The sequence below is a fragment of the Pinus tabuliformis genome, chromosome 3_2 (assembly GCF_031772625.1).
Source record: "Pinus tabuliformis cultivar Carrire ecotype Pingquan chromosome 3_2, CPIR1, whole genome shotgun sequence".
In the NCBI taxonomy this organism is placed as follows: domain Eukaryota; kingdom Viridiplantae; phylum Streptophyta; class Pinopsida; order Pinales; family Pinaceae; genus Pinus; species Pinus tabuliformis.
In genome coordinates this window covers 580025153-580039354 of record NC_142302.1, presented here as the reverse complement: position 1 = coordinate 580039354, position 14202 = coordinate 580025153, and positions in this window count along the sequence as shown.

Sequence of the window (14202 nt, the reverse complement as noted above, 5' to 3'; positions counted from 1 at the left end):
AGAACAAGTTTACTGTGTAGAAATGGAGGGTATATGTTTTTATACCGGAGTTTTCATTATATTATTTATATATAGGTTTTAGATCAAGTATCCTAGAGCGGCGCTTTGTTTTTTTCCCTCTAGATTCGTTTTTGTTAGGTTTCAGAAGGAGCTTTCCCTGAAAACCTAATCTTCTTTGCCAATCAATGCCAGTGGATTTTTCTATGTTTCGGGAAGAAAGATTTTCGCGGATCAAAGTAGTATCTCACGGATTCGCAATTTAAGATCCTCTAGTCTATGGGGTGGTGGTATAATGTCAATCCAAGTTCAAATTCCACTGGTACAAAAGTTGCATCCAAGACCAGTTGAAAGTCATGGCGACCTTGACATGTAAAGATGCAGCGCATCAAATCGGAAGCGGTTCTTTTTGCAGGCAGGCCTCAACTATTTGTTTCTAAAAATGACGTGTTATAATGGATTCATCGGTCGGTTCAGGGGGATTTCTATGCAGGTTGATTGTTTGGTGGGTGGTGCTGGGTTATTGGTCAGCAAGGAGACATATGTTGTGTTGTGCGTGGAGGGATAGCAAGGAGACATGTGTTGTGGGTGGAGGGATATCTCTGAGCGCCTAATGTTTGGATAGGATTGACAGAATAGGAATAAATTAGAAGGATGATGAATTTGCTATTGGGTAGTTATAGGAGGGTGAGAAAATGGCCTTATTATGTTGACATTTTTAGCTCGAAATTGAGAGTTGAGATTAAGGATGATTTGTGTAACAAATTTCATGTTAATGAATGCCTGGTATTACCCACAAAGCAAGTTGACTCTTGATTGATATCAATCACCGTGTTGTATGGAATTTCTGGTTTGTGCTTGATTTATGGAACTTTTCTTTTGTAGAGATACATTTGATCAGCCTCTTTTTCTGTGGTGTTGTGCCATTTGTTCATCATATTTGGGTTTCTTTGCACACTAGATTTATCCAATATTCTGTATCTGGCAGTTGGCGACATACTTTTAGAGTATTGCCATATGAATTAGGTTATCTTTCGCACTCCCAATGTATGTAGTGAGTTTGAGGGTCCATGTTTTTAGATGGGGTTTTGTTGCGCTTTGGTAATAGCCTCTAATAATACTTCTTCTGGTGCTATCAGGAATTCCTGATTACATATTTGTACGACTTAAACTGCTCTAAAGTGATTCAAGATCACTGTGAAGCCTTGGAAGTATTCCGAGAGTCTACTTTAAAAAGGTCTGAATACAAAATTCTGAAACGCTGATATGCTTTGATACTGCATTTGGTGAGAGACACTACACAAATAGCAGATGTATTATTTGAGATAATTTTTATTAATGTTCAGCAAATGATCAAAAACTCATTGGAATGAAAAGAGTACATGCAGTGTAGGTATAGTGTGGGAGTGTGAAGGGCCTGAAGGTCCTAGATCAATACTGAAAATGAAAATAGTTAAAGAACTATGTGGGAAGGAATGATGAAATATGTGGGAATCCTGGAATCAATCCACAACCCTACGAGCAAATCCAATAGAAATTCTCTACCTCATAATCTGAGGAAGGCACCCTATAGAAAATATCTCTTTTACTATTGATGAGCTCAGTAGATGATTAGTTATCACACGGTGGTAGAGTTAGAGCTTTATACATAGGTCAGAGTTTGTTTTATATAATTATGGATTTTCTTGTATGTGAAAACTTGTATTTTCCCCTTTATTGGGAAAATTGAGAAAACGGAAAGATTGACTAATATTTATTAGTTTTATAGCTTCTCTTCAGTTGCATGTTATTGCATTTATTGATGCCAGGTCGTTGGTCCCTAAAGAAATCAGACACTGGATGTTGTAAAAGTTCTTCTTTACAAGTGAAACATATATTGCAGATATTGGATAATTGTTTTTGTTTATTTTTTCTTTTCCCTCCAACTTGCATTTCAGAACATCTTTTTCCCACTTTTTCCATTTGATATAATTGTTATTTGGAGCTAATTTCCAATTTTAAAGCAGTCCAGGATTACTCTACATTGGTGAACAAAGTTAAATTGAAGGTTTAAAATTTAAATGGATTTGTTGTGCCAAGGTCCCATTCTTGTTGAATTCTCCAGAAGGGGAGTGTCTTTTGTTTTATTGATTGGAATCCTGGCTGACTTTTGAGATTAAGTTATTTGACAGTGACATGGATTTAAATAAAGAGATATAAGGGGAGGTGCAACTTTTGTGAATGATTTCTTCCTCAGCACTATTTTGTAGGATGGCTTGTTTATGTAAAAGTTTTCGTCTGATTAGCCAGTAATCAGTTATATAATTTCAATGATAGCAGTTTGCAAAAAAAATCAATGATACAATTTGTTGTTTTAAAATGCCCAAGCAGTGAGTTATAACCTTTACTCACGCACTTAAAAATTTGGAATTGGTTTGATCTTGATCCTCTCAATGATTAAAGTATTTTGTCTGATCTCAAAGTAGTTCTTTCAATTTGGTTGGTTGTATATTTATTATTTTGAAAGACATACTTCTTTCGGGACTATTCCTTATAGCAGGCAACAATTAGCTTATGAAACTAACCCAACGCCTAATCCTATATTCATCTAGGACTGTACATGTCTTTGAAATTATCACAATTTAATAATCTTATCGGCCTCTCTTTCTTTTTTTGTTATATGATGGGGGTGTCGAGGCTTCAAAACTTCTCGGGATTCAATCAAAGATCGACTACAGAGCTGACACATTCGAGGTGCTCGTGATTCGTGAGCAGAATCATGAGAAGAGTATTTTTGGTTTCAACGGTGATGTTGTAATGTACTCTATACATATCTCTAACTTTGATATATTTGTGAGCTTATAATATGTTATCATGTTATCTTTTTTATCCTTTTCATCTAAACATGTATTTACATTAAGAATGTTTTGGATTTATTAACATAGCAAATCATAAGTTTCCATAAATTAAAAATGAAAATTTGTGTGGAAAACTTTCTTTCTTCTTGGTAGAGTATTTGGATTTTGCTCTATGTATGTGCATAATTCTTTCCAAAGGCAATTTGTTTGTGTAATTGGCTTGCTTTTCGCTCCCTAAGTATTCAATCTGGTTGGGTAGAGAAGCATTGTCAAATGGTAGGGGATAGTCATGGTGGTTCTTGCCTTGGTCACTAGAAAGCTTCGTAGATGCTTGGCCATCTATAGAGGTTTCTTAATTTTGGGTAATTAACTTACTCTAAAATGAAATAAGACATTCAATGTGTTCCGTGTAATATAGATATAAACAAAACATCTAAAGAAAAGTAATTGCACAATGATCCAGTCCAAGAAAACAAGGTTTTCCACAAACCAATTAAGACTTTCAACCTTTTCGGCTTATTTTCTTATATAAAACATTTGTGTAGGGTTTCAACCAATTAACATTTAATTGAGTATATATTTACAAATCAAGGATTTTGGGATCAAATCCCACAAAGCAATTCTATACCTACTCTTCAAATTCCTTCAAGCTTTTGAAAGTAAAACCAATGAATTATCAATATAATTTTACAATAATAAAAGAAATTAGAAGGCCTTTAGCCAGCTCAAATTGCTCATCTGTTAGGCTTGAATCAACATCTCTTCTAGAGAAATTCAATAATTCTAATTTAATAATCCTATCGGCCTATTTTTGTACCTTTTGGGACAATTGCTAGTTTATGTACCATAAACATTAATATCATTCGATGTCAAGTAGTCACATAATAATGTCATTTTATTTTATTTATGCCATGTCTTATTTAAACAAGTTTCTCTGTTCATATTGTTTATAGATTGCTATGAACAAAGTCTCTAGATGACTCTATGACATTAGAGCTATAAGCATTTTGCACGAGGATGTTGTGCAAGTGTATAGATTGCTATGAACAAAGTCTCTAGATGACTCAATGACATTATAGCTATAAGCATTTTGCACGAGGATGTTGTGCAATATAGTAAGTATATATTTATTGGTCTTATAATAATAAGAGTATTCAATGTGGTATTGACCATATGTTTTATAAATTGTGTTTATTTTAACATGTTAGTGTGTGCACTTTTTAAATTATCTTCGGCTCAAATCAAGAGTGTTATGTATATTTCTAAATATCTCATACAATTATGTCTATTTCAGGTAAATAAAGTGTTTAATGTAGGGTTTATTCTCACTAGATTCTCTTTTCAATTTTAGTATTTTTTTTGTTGTTGGAAGGTCTAGTGTTTTTATGCCAAAAATTTTGCACTAGTATTTTATCTATTCTAATTAACTTCATATCAAAATGAGGTATCTTATCAATAAGGCCTATATATATAGGCTATCTTGTCTAATAGAATATCTTCAAAGGGTTTTCACATTCCATTTACTGATATGGGACAAGACATGTCTTTTAGCAAACAACATTTCCTTAAGATCTTTCTAAAACAATGATTATGTCAAGATACAATGGGCCAGATTATGGTCATGAGATCAAGTTCTCTTACCAATTTTTTGAAAAACATCCACAAGATTTCTAACAATATGATTACTTGTTTATGAAGTTTTAACTATTACAATGCCTATAATTCTTCTAATAACAATCAAACTCCTAAATTTTAACAAAGACAAAAATAATTGACATTTAGCTACATTAGGCTTCAATTCAAAGTATTATTTAATGTTTTTATAGATTGATAATGAATATTTGCTTCAAGTGATGATAAACCAACTTAGATTCATCTTAACTCTGGATCTACCAAGCGCCGCGAGAGATCAAATCTCTTGACATGTAAACCTCTTTTAAAATGAAAAGAGATTTGATCCCTCTCCACACTTGGTAGATCTGGTGTTAAGATGGATCTAGGTTGGTATAATGTATATGTAGTTGACATTGAAATATTCTATTTATAATTCATGTTCTCCACATTAAAATGTTAAAGCATGCCCCCTCATATTTTTCCGTGTATGTATACATTTAATTAATTTTATTATTAATATTTTCTAAAATATTACATATCAAATCCATATTAAGCATTGAAAGAATTACAAATCTCCCTCATACATTGAATTAGTTGTTACTAGAATAAGAATTCTCTCAATCTTTCTCTTTCTATATGTATATGTTTCATGTTAAAATCTTTTACTCAAGCATATTGAAATATTTTAATGATAGCCCACATTAAACTTTTCTTTGTTATTGATACTTTTAAAATCTTATATATCAACTCCATATTAAAAATGAAATAAATTACACATCTCCCTAGTTATGGAAAATGAGAATATAAGAATTTTTTTAGTTTAAATTACTTTATTTTTCTATCTATAGTAGATATAAAATTATGTGATTTAATATGGGCATTGAAATATTTTACTTATGATTGACGTAAAATATTTTTTGTTATTAATATATTTTTATTTTAAATATAAGGAACAAAATGAATTACACATTGTAAATTATTTATTTTTACTCATCTCCATATTAAGTAGTGAAAAAATTACATTTCATCCTCATACTAAAAAGTAATTTTTTTTTATACTTTTGGTTACTTTATATCATTATATAAATTTATGTAAAATTAAGGTGCAACTTGAAATATTTTAATTATGGGCAACATTAATTTCTTTTGTTATTACTATTTTTATTTTTTTAATTTATAGTATTATTTTATTATTTTTAAATGTCACGTTTAGTGACAACATCTCTCCCATATTGGGTTGTATAGCACCTTTCCACACAACCACTTTCATCCACCTAAAGGCATTTGGGAGTTCTTTGTTACACAATGTCCAACCTAGGTAGGGGTGATGGACCCATATTCTTGCACACTAGATCTCTCTATTGTGGAGTTAGAATGTTGGAAGAGGATTGGACATGCTTAGGGGTAGTTTCTTAAATGTCTCACTGTTGAACAAGACACAACACCAAATGAACTTCATCATCAAGAGGTTTTGTAGAAGTTGCCTCTCTAATTTCATCCATAGTATAATTAGCTCAAAAAATTTCCATCATCTAGTCATCCACAACCATTTTTTCTAATGCAATATTCATTGGAGGTTCATTTGTTATTCTAAAATTTTGATTCTCCTTTTCTAAAAACCTATGTTTTTCCATACCTACGATGGTCGTTTCTCTTGCTTCAATGACATTTCCCATCAATTGTTTAAAAATATTGATAGTATAGGGAGATAACAATTATCTTCCAATTACACAAGAAGACAAAAATGTCCTCTAGTTATTGAAGAAGACAATAATTGTCTTTAAATCACACAAATTGCATTCCAACTACATAAAATTTATCTTCTAATTACACAACAAGACAAAAACTTGCTTCCTAATAGCACAAGAATATAAAAATATTATTTCCAATTATACTAAAATGCTTACCAAGCGTTTCTTGTCACTATAGCTCTATGTGTATTTGCTATATTGTTGTTTGGATGTTGAGTGAGTGACAAGAATGAGTAGAAAAATGACTGGCAACAATGCACATGTAAATGTGTACATGCTTTTGACAATGTGCACATGTTCCTATGACTAGCATTCATTGTCATTAATGTCTTAGATTCCATTCACACCCTTCCTCTCATCCTAGTCCTTGGAAGGAGCACATATCCATTTTTATTAAGAGCATGCACATGTTCCTAAGAACATGTGCACACTTTTGTCACTTATCCTTTCCTCTCTCTCTCTTACCCCATTCCATCCCTCCTCTCTCTTCCCCTTCCCATGTCCCCTCTCTCCTCCCTCTCTCTCTATCCCACCTTTCTCTCTTTACCCCTCTACATCTTTGTCCCTCACTTAGATGTAAACAACAACCTAGTAGTGGCATCATCTTTGACCTCTATGAAAATTTTTAGGGGCTAATTTTCCATGTTTTTTTCATTCGATAGGTGATTCGAGGATCATATAGGAACTCTGAAAACTCGGGATCGAACGATCACACATTAACATATATTGAATCGGTCAGTCTAGTTTCAGACATTTGTTCCAACAACGAATCTTTGGAACCCAATTTTTTTTGAAAGGATGATGGATGAAAAATTTTCCCCAATTCATCGTATACCTTTTGATCATATAGGGTGCTCGGAAATGGTCGAAATAGTGAAATAGGAGAATCACTATGACTATAGCCCTTGGAAAGTCTTCTAAAGAAGAAAAAACTTTTTCAAAAAACAATATTTGTTAATTTCCATTTTGTCTAAAAATTATTTGCTCAAATTTTTTAGGATAAAATTATTTTACCTTAAAAATCACCAAAATTTTATAGAGACTATAAATCATTAGAAATTTGAACATTTTACAAAAATATCACCAAACATTTTAAATTTTACATATTAGATGCTATTAAGATTCACCAAGGTTTCTAAACTTTAAGATCAATTTCCATCCTTAAAATTCTTCCTACTGACTGCCACCCTAACTCTCTAGAACAACATCATTTTCCTCTTTCCCTATCTTCCCCCCCTCTCCCCATTAGTCCTTCCTTCACAAAAACCCCCCTCCAATGCTATATTTCTCTCCTTCCCACTCTCCTTCTCTTTCTCTATTTCTCTCCATCTCACTCTCCACCTCACTCTTTTCTTCCATTTCTCTCTCCCCCCATCACCCTCTCACACTCTCTCGCCATCCCCTATTTTTATCTTTTTCCCTCTCTTTCCCTTATGTCCTTGTATCCCTCTCTCATTTTCTCCTTTCATCTCTCTTCGTCCTTTTATCTCTCTTTATCTCCCCCACTTAGCTATGTCTTCCTCCCTCCCTCTCTCCTTCTCTATCTCTCCCCCTCACTCCCTCTGTATTTCTCTTTCCCACCCCTCCTTCTCTCTCTATCTCTCTCTCCATATCATTCTCTTCTAATCTCTATCATTCTTTCCCTTCATCACTTTGTTTACTTCTCTCTCTCTCTCTCCCCCCTTGGCCCCCCCGCTCCTCTCTCTTTGTATCCCTCTCCCTCTCCACCTCAATATTCCTTTCTCTTTCTCTCCCACTTGTCACTCTCTCTCCCCCTTTAACTTTGTCTCTCTGTCCCTCCCTCCCTCATTCTTTCTCGTTGCCTAATTCCTCTCTCTCTCTCTCTCTCTCTCTCAATTTCACCATCTCTATCTCCTTCTCTCCCTCCCTCCCTCACTCTCCCTTCTTTATCTCTCTATTCTTCCCTTTGTTTCTCCCTCTCCCTCTCCCTCTAGCCATGTCTCTCTCTTCCACCCTCTCTCCTTCTCTCTCTCCTTAGCTCCCCCTCTCTTGTTGGAAAATGCAATATGGTAGCTATTAATTCAAATTTCCTTAACCTTGATAATAGCTTGTGATATTTATTTATCTTTTTGTGTTTTATTTATTAGTTCTTCTTCATCAAAAAATTATCAAGATAACAATAGTAAGGACCATAGACACAAAAATTAGGCTCCAAGCTAGTGAAAAACACCTCCAAGGGGAAAACTCAGAAAATCTCTTCTTATCTTATAGAATATACTTCAAATGAGACAAGAAAGATCCAAACTATAGACCAAGTCCTAGTCAAAATACCAAGTCATCCCTCCAACAATTCCTTCCAAGAGGATCAAATCAACAAAGCTTAATCCAACATTAGCCAACTTTCAGCTACAACTTCGACACTGCAACTTCGGCCTGCAACTTTGGCCCTGTAGTTGCTGCAAAAACCCTAATTTAGTTCTTGAAGAGATCCTCCTTTGAGCAATATATAACCTCCCATTGTCAACGAGGTTAAAACAGAGTATTCGCTATTCCAACAACTTGATATTGCAACTCGATTTCCTACAATTCGGACTTGCAATTTTGGCCTTCCTTGAAGCTACAAAACCTTCATATTTCACACACGTGAGAGAGATAAATGCCAAAACATATTTTCTTCCTTCTTCTTCGATTCTCCTTGCCTTCTATACCTTCACTCTTACTTTCTTGTTGCTCCCAACTTCAGATCGAAATTCTTCTTGAGAGATCGAACTTGTGAGTGAATGTGCCAAATGAGGTTGAAACTGCTTCTATTTATAGCCTTTCCAAGGGGTCAAATTCCCTTCTTTAGGCTGGCTTAAAGTTGTTAGGGTCGACATGTACATTGGAGGTTTACAAAACCTTCTAGACTCAAAATAAATTCTTTTACAAGGTACATCTTACCTGGAAGGGTCTTATAATCATGGTGTTGACTCTCTTGACTCATGACAATACGTCCTATGACCTAACAAATCCTAGAAGCATGAAAAACACATTTTTATCTAGAAGACCATCAAGGATCATGAAACCCATGCTTTAAAATAATAACTTTTTCTTTTCTTCTTTTGTTTGTTACATAAGATACATATTGAAATGAGTATAATAATAATTATGAAGATTGAAACTAATTACATTTCCAACACTCCCTCTTCTCTAGGGAGGTATTCATAATTGTACAACCAATACAACATCATTCTCAGATTGAAGAGTTCTCATAAGAAGAGCTAGATTGATAACCCAACTATAAGCATCAACATTTTGACCAACATTTTCATTGAGGCCTAACTTGACAAGATCAACTTCATTTGAGGGCATTATACTAGGAGGCTTTACGTGGGATACTACACTACCTCTAAGGCACATACCCCAACTGGATGTTCACTAGGTATTTCCTTTTAGTTCTATTCTTATCTTGGATTCTTATACCTTAATCCTCAAAGAATACCAGTCCTCTTCGAAAACTCTATTTTGTATACATGTCCTATCCTTAAAGAGTGTCAGTACCTTTCCTTTCTTGGATTGTCTATCATCAAGGAAGCCATAAATTCCTATCCAATCCTCTACCATTCTCGCTCCATGGCTTTCACTTAGACTTACTGATCAAGTGCTTAGTATTTAGATCAAAATTCAGAGTTCTCATATTGGCTAGAAAATTGTATGGTTTCGTCTATTCCGTCAAGACGATCGCAATGCAACTAGTTTCATTGAAAACAGAGTCCAAATGAAGGAGAAAAGGCTTGTTGTTCGTTTTTCTAAACAGTTAAAAAATTTGCAGAATGGGACAGAATGATGACATGGCAGTCCAATCAGCAAGGGGAATCTTTTTCAGTTTTCGTCCAATGAGGTTGTGACAAGTGTCACCTTCGGATTTGTTAGTGTGGTTATGTGAAAGTGAAATTGCCTAATTAACCTCTAAAGTGGAATTTGATTTTTTTTATTTAATTAAATATTATTATATATAATTATTATGTTATATTATGAAAACAAATTAATTATATATTAATTCAAATCTCAACTCCACATATTCAAAGTCCGAATTTATTGTATATATGTTATATCTGAATGACATATAAACGTAAGGGCGCATTAACCAAAGTTTCGTTGGCATATATAATATGTTAAAAAAATGTGATGGGGGAGGGTGTGTTTGAACACGTGACTTCCCCCTCCTATGTTAATACCTTACCGACAAGCTACAGCGGGGCACCATTGAAAGGAGGGCACACAGTTTTATTAAATTCCATGAGTGTTGACTGACGGTGGAGAGGAGGGAGCCAGCCCCTCTCCATGTGACCTCAACGATACGTCCAAGGGCCAACAGAATCACGATTAGCGCCTAATTAGGATTAGCTTTAATTAACCCATTGATTAAGTTAGCATAATTTATGGTGGGGCCACCAAATCTGGAACCACCATCAAACTTGGCGGACTTAACTCGAGTCTCCCCAGATTTAGCAGAGGTTTTCTAGGAAAAATTGAAAGAGGCATAACTTACTCAATTTTTGACCAAATTCAGATCAGAAAGAAGTGTTCTTAGCTAATTTGGACCTTTTGAACACATTGGTGTAGGTATCAAGAGCCATAGAGCTTTGTAAACATTATTTTTTCCACATTGAGATAATACAGAGGCCCAAGCCATGGAAGCTGGACCAAGGAGATGTAGCCTAGGAGGGGTGAACTCCTTCATCAAAACACTGTGTTAATGTGTCTCTTTGATGGTTTGTTGCACTGTACATGTTTTTTGTTCATTATTCATTTTTGAAGCTATTTTGCTCATGAATGTCTTGTTTAACTTAAGGAAATTTACCTGTTTGTAAGCACCAACAACTAAGGAAACCTCAACACAAAAAGCAAGAAGCAAGCACATGTTTATAAATCTGTAATTTTTATTAGCACAACAAAACTAATCATACAAATACAGATCAAGTTGGTATCGGATCTCAAGGTTGAATTGCTTGAGTTTGTGCAATTAGGATTTTAATGGTTACAAAATTGTGATGCTTATAAGGTTAAAGTTGCAGTGAGGAGAAGGGAAGCTATTGGTTGCAACTCTTGAGGTAATGCCCAGAAAAAGGAGAGACACAAGGCCATAATATCCAACACCCAAAGTTCCAATTCCAGTTGCACTTGAAACTCCTCAAGTTTTTCCTTCAATTGAGATTGAAGAGGTACACTTAGTACAAGTTTCTGAGCCTGAATCCATAGCCATTATGTCTGGAGAAAGAGAGCCTGGAGGTCCCTCTTCAGAAGAGGAAGAATTCAAGAAAGCTTTATATACTTTTACTGAAATGATTAAAGTTATTTATGAAGAGAGGAACACTAGAATGGTTGGAGAGAGTTCTAAACCTCCACATGGAGAAGGAAGCTCAAACGACAAAATGAGAAGAAGGATTCCAAAGGGAATGGTGGAAATCCACCTCCATCTCCACCATCCTCATCATCTTCACCATCTCACATAACATCATCTTCCACTACCACCACTGCCCCTACTCATTCCAAAACCCCAAAAGGAAAAACCCCATTACTAAAATTGGACATAAAATTCGAACTTCCCATGTACAATGGAGAAGTGAATGCAGAAAAGTTGGACAATTGGATTCGACAGTTGAAGGTATATTGCAGAATTCAGAACATTCAAGAAGACGTCATAATGATCTAGTTGGCTTCATTAAGGCTAGAAGGAGTTGTACTAGTTTGGTGGGAAGTAAAGATTCAAGAGGAAATGTGAATCCATGGTAAGATAACCATTTTTTGGGTTCAATTTGTTTTTGTAATTAAAAGACAATTTTATCCTTTAGCCTATATGAAAAAAGCCATTATGAGTTGGCAGAATTTTAGGCAGCTTAATGGCCAAACAGTCCAAGATTATACACAAGAGTTTAGGAAAAGGGCTTTGTTATTAGGAGTGAATTTGAATTCTCAAGATACACTACTGAAATATATTGGGGGTTTACATTCCTATTTGAACGATACTATTCTTATGTTCAATCCAACTAATTTAGATGAGGTATGTGTGCAAGCCATGCATCTTGAATCTAGAGGAAAGAACACTTATGAAGAGGATAGTAACAAAAATCCACCTAAGGGTAAGGAGAAAGAGAAAAGAGGAAAATGGAAAGGGAAAAAAAATACAAGTGTGAAGAAAGAAGGGGAGAAAATCACATGCAAACATTGTTCCAAAGAGGGGCATGATGAAGCCCACTACTGGAAATTGCATCCAGAAATGAGACCAAATAAGTTCAACAATAAAGGGAAACAAAAAACCACTTTTATCACTCAAGAAGATTTAGATTCTGAATCAGATGATGAAAACAAAATCATTGTCATGGGAATCAAAGGAAAACAAGATATTGCAAGCACTAGTTCAAAAAACTATAACACTATTACTACTCCAGATGAAAAGAGACGAATTGAGTTATTTCATGTTAGGGTCATATCTAAACACACCAAGATTTACGCACTCTTCGATAGTGGGTCATAAGCGAATCTAATCTCTGAAGACTTAGTCAACAAATTGAATCTTGAAATTGTACCTCATCATAAACCATACCCTTTGGGATGGATAATAAGAGACACAAGTTTACAGGTTACAAGAAAAATGTTTGTTTAAGTTTGCAATCATTGCAAATTTTGTTGACAAAGTAGAGTTAGATGTGGTACTGCTTGATATTTCAGGTGTGTGTGTTGTGTAGTCCATATTTGTATGACCGGAAAGCAGTGTTTTACCGCCATGGAAACAAGTATCACTTGTTCAAGGATGGTGTGGAGTACATAGTGAAAGCCCATTGCAAAAAGCTAAACATTTCTTTGGTTAATGCGGGGGAGGCAAAAAGACTAGTGAATTCAAGTAAAATTTTAGTACTTCTCATATTCAAGCCAAATGATGATATTGTTTATGAAAACGTTGTCGCATGTAGTGCAAGTTTCAATTTTGATTTGGTTGGTTCAGTTCATCAAAGTGATGAAGTATTTCAGGTTGTGAAAGAATTGTCCTTCAAGGAGAAATAAACTTCACATGAAATATCTTTGTAGCAAGAGGTTTCTCTTTGTGATGTTAGCATGCAAGGGTTGACAAAATTGCAAAGTGTAGATACACCAATGCAATGCAAAGGTTTGTTGAACAATGAGCTCATTCAATCATCCCTTACGCCATGTTGTGCACCGAAGGTTATGGTGTCAAAGAGGAATGCTAAGTATTTCAAGAAAGAGGACAAAAGGAGTAGTTTTCGCCAAAGAAAAGTTGTAAAAAGAGGTCATTGCAAGAATATACATAACACAAAACAAGAATGGTTTATTTTAATGTTGTATGTTCTTTGTAGCACTTCTACTACGTACATGTATTTGAATTATGGCAAAAAAAAGTCCTTTCTTGAAGAAATTATGCACTTGGGTGACATAAACATGTTGAGAAAGTTTTTTTATGCACATGTCATCTATGAAGGAAATTTGTTTGATGTTTTGAAGATATCAAAGTACAAGTTGGGTTTCACTTCTTTGATGCATTTGGGCCATGATATTGGAGGAGGTAAGTTGAAGGCAAGCCTCTTCAAGTTGGATGCCATTGTTGATTGGTCAATGCCCAAGATCGTCATTTTGATAAGAGGTTTGTTGGGAGCAGCCCAATGTTGAAGGAGAGTTGTTGACATTTCTTCTTTCAAAGCTCCTTGGGATGCATTGTCATGTGTGTGCAAAGTCTTCCATTAGGGAGGCAAACAACAAGAGGCATGTGTTGCTTCAAACCAAAAGATCAGTTCAATTCTTTTTTGTGCTCTTTCAAACTTGAAAGATTCATTTGAGTTTCAGGTTTATGCAAGAAACTTCACCATCTTATTTCATTCAGAAGATTTCCATGGTGTAAAGATTAAGCTACAACGATCTATGCACTTCCATTGGATGGATACTTGTTAAAATTTTCATTTGGTTCGAAGGTACAAAAGAGGTATAAGAAACAAGTTCATTGTTATGCCTATTGGTTATGTAACTGTTGTATTCAAGTGTCATTATGT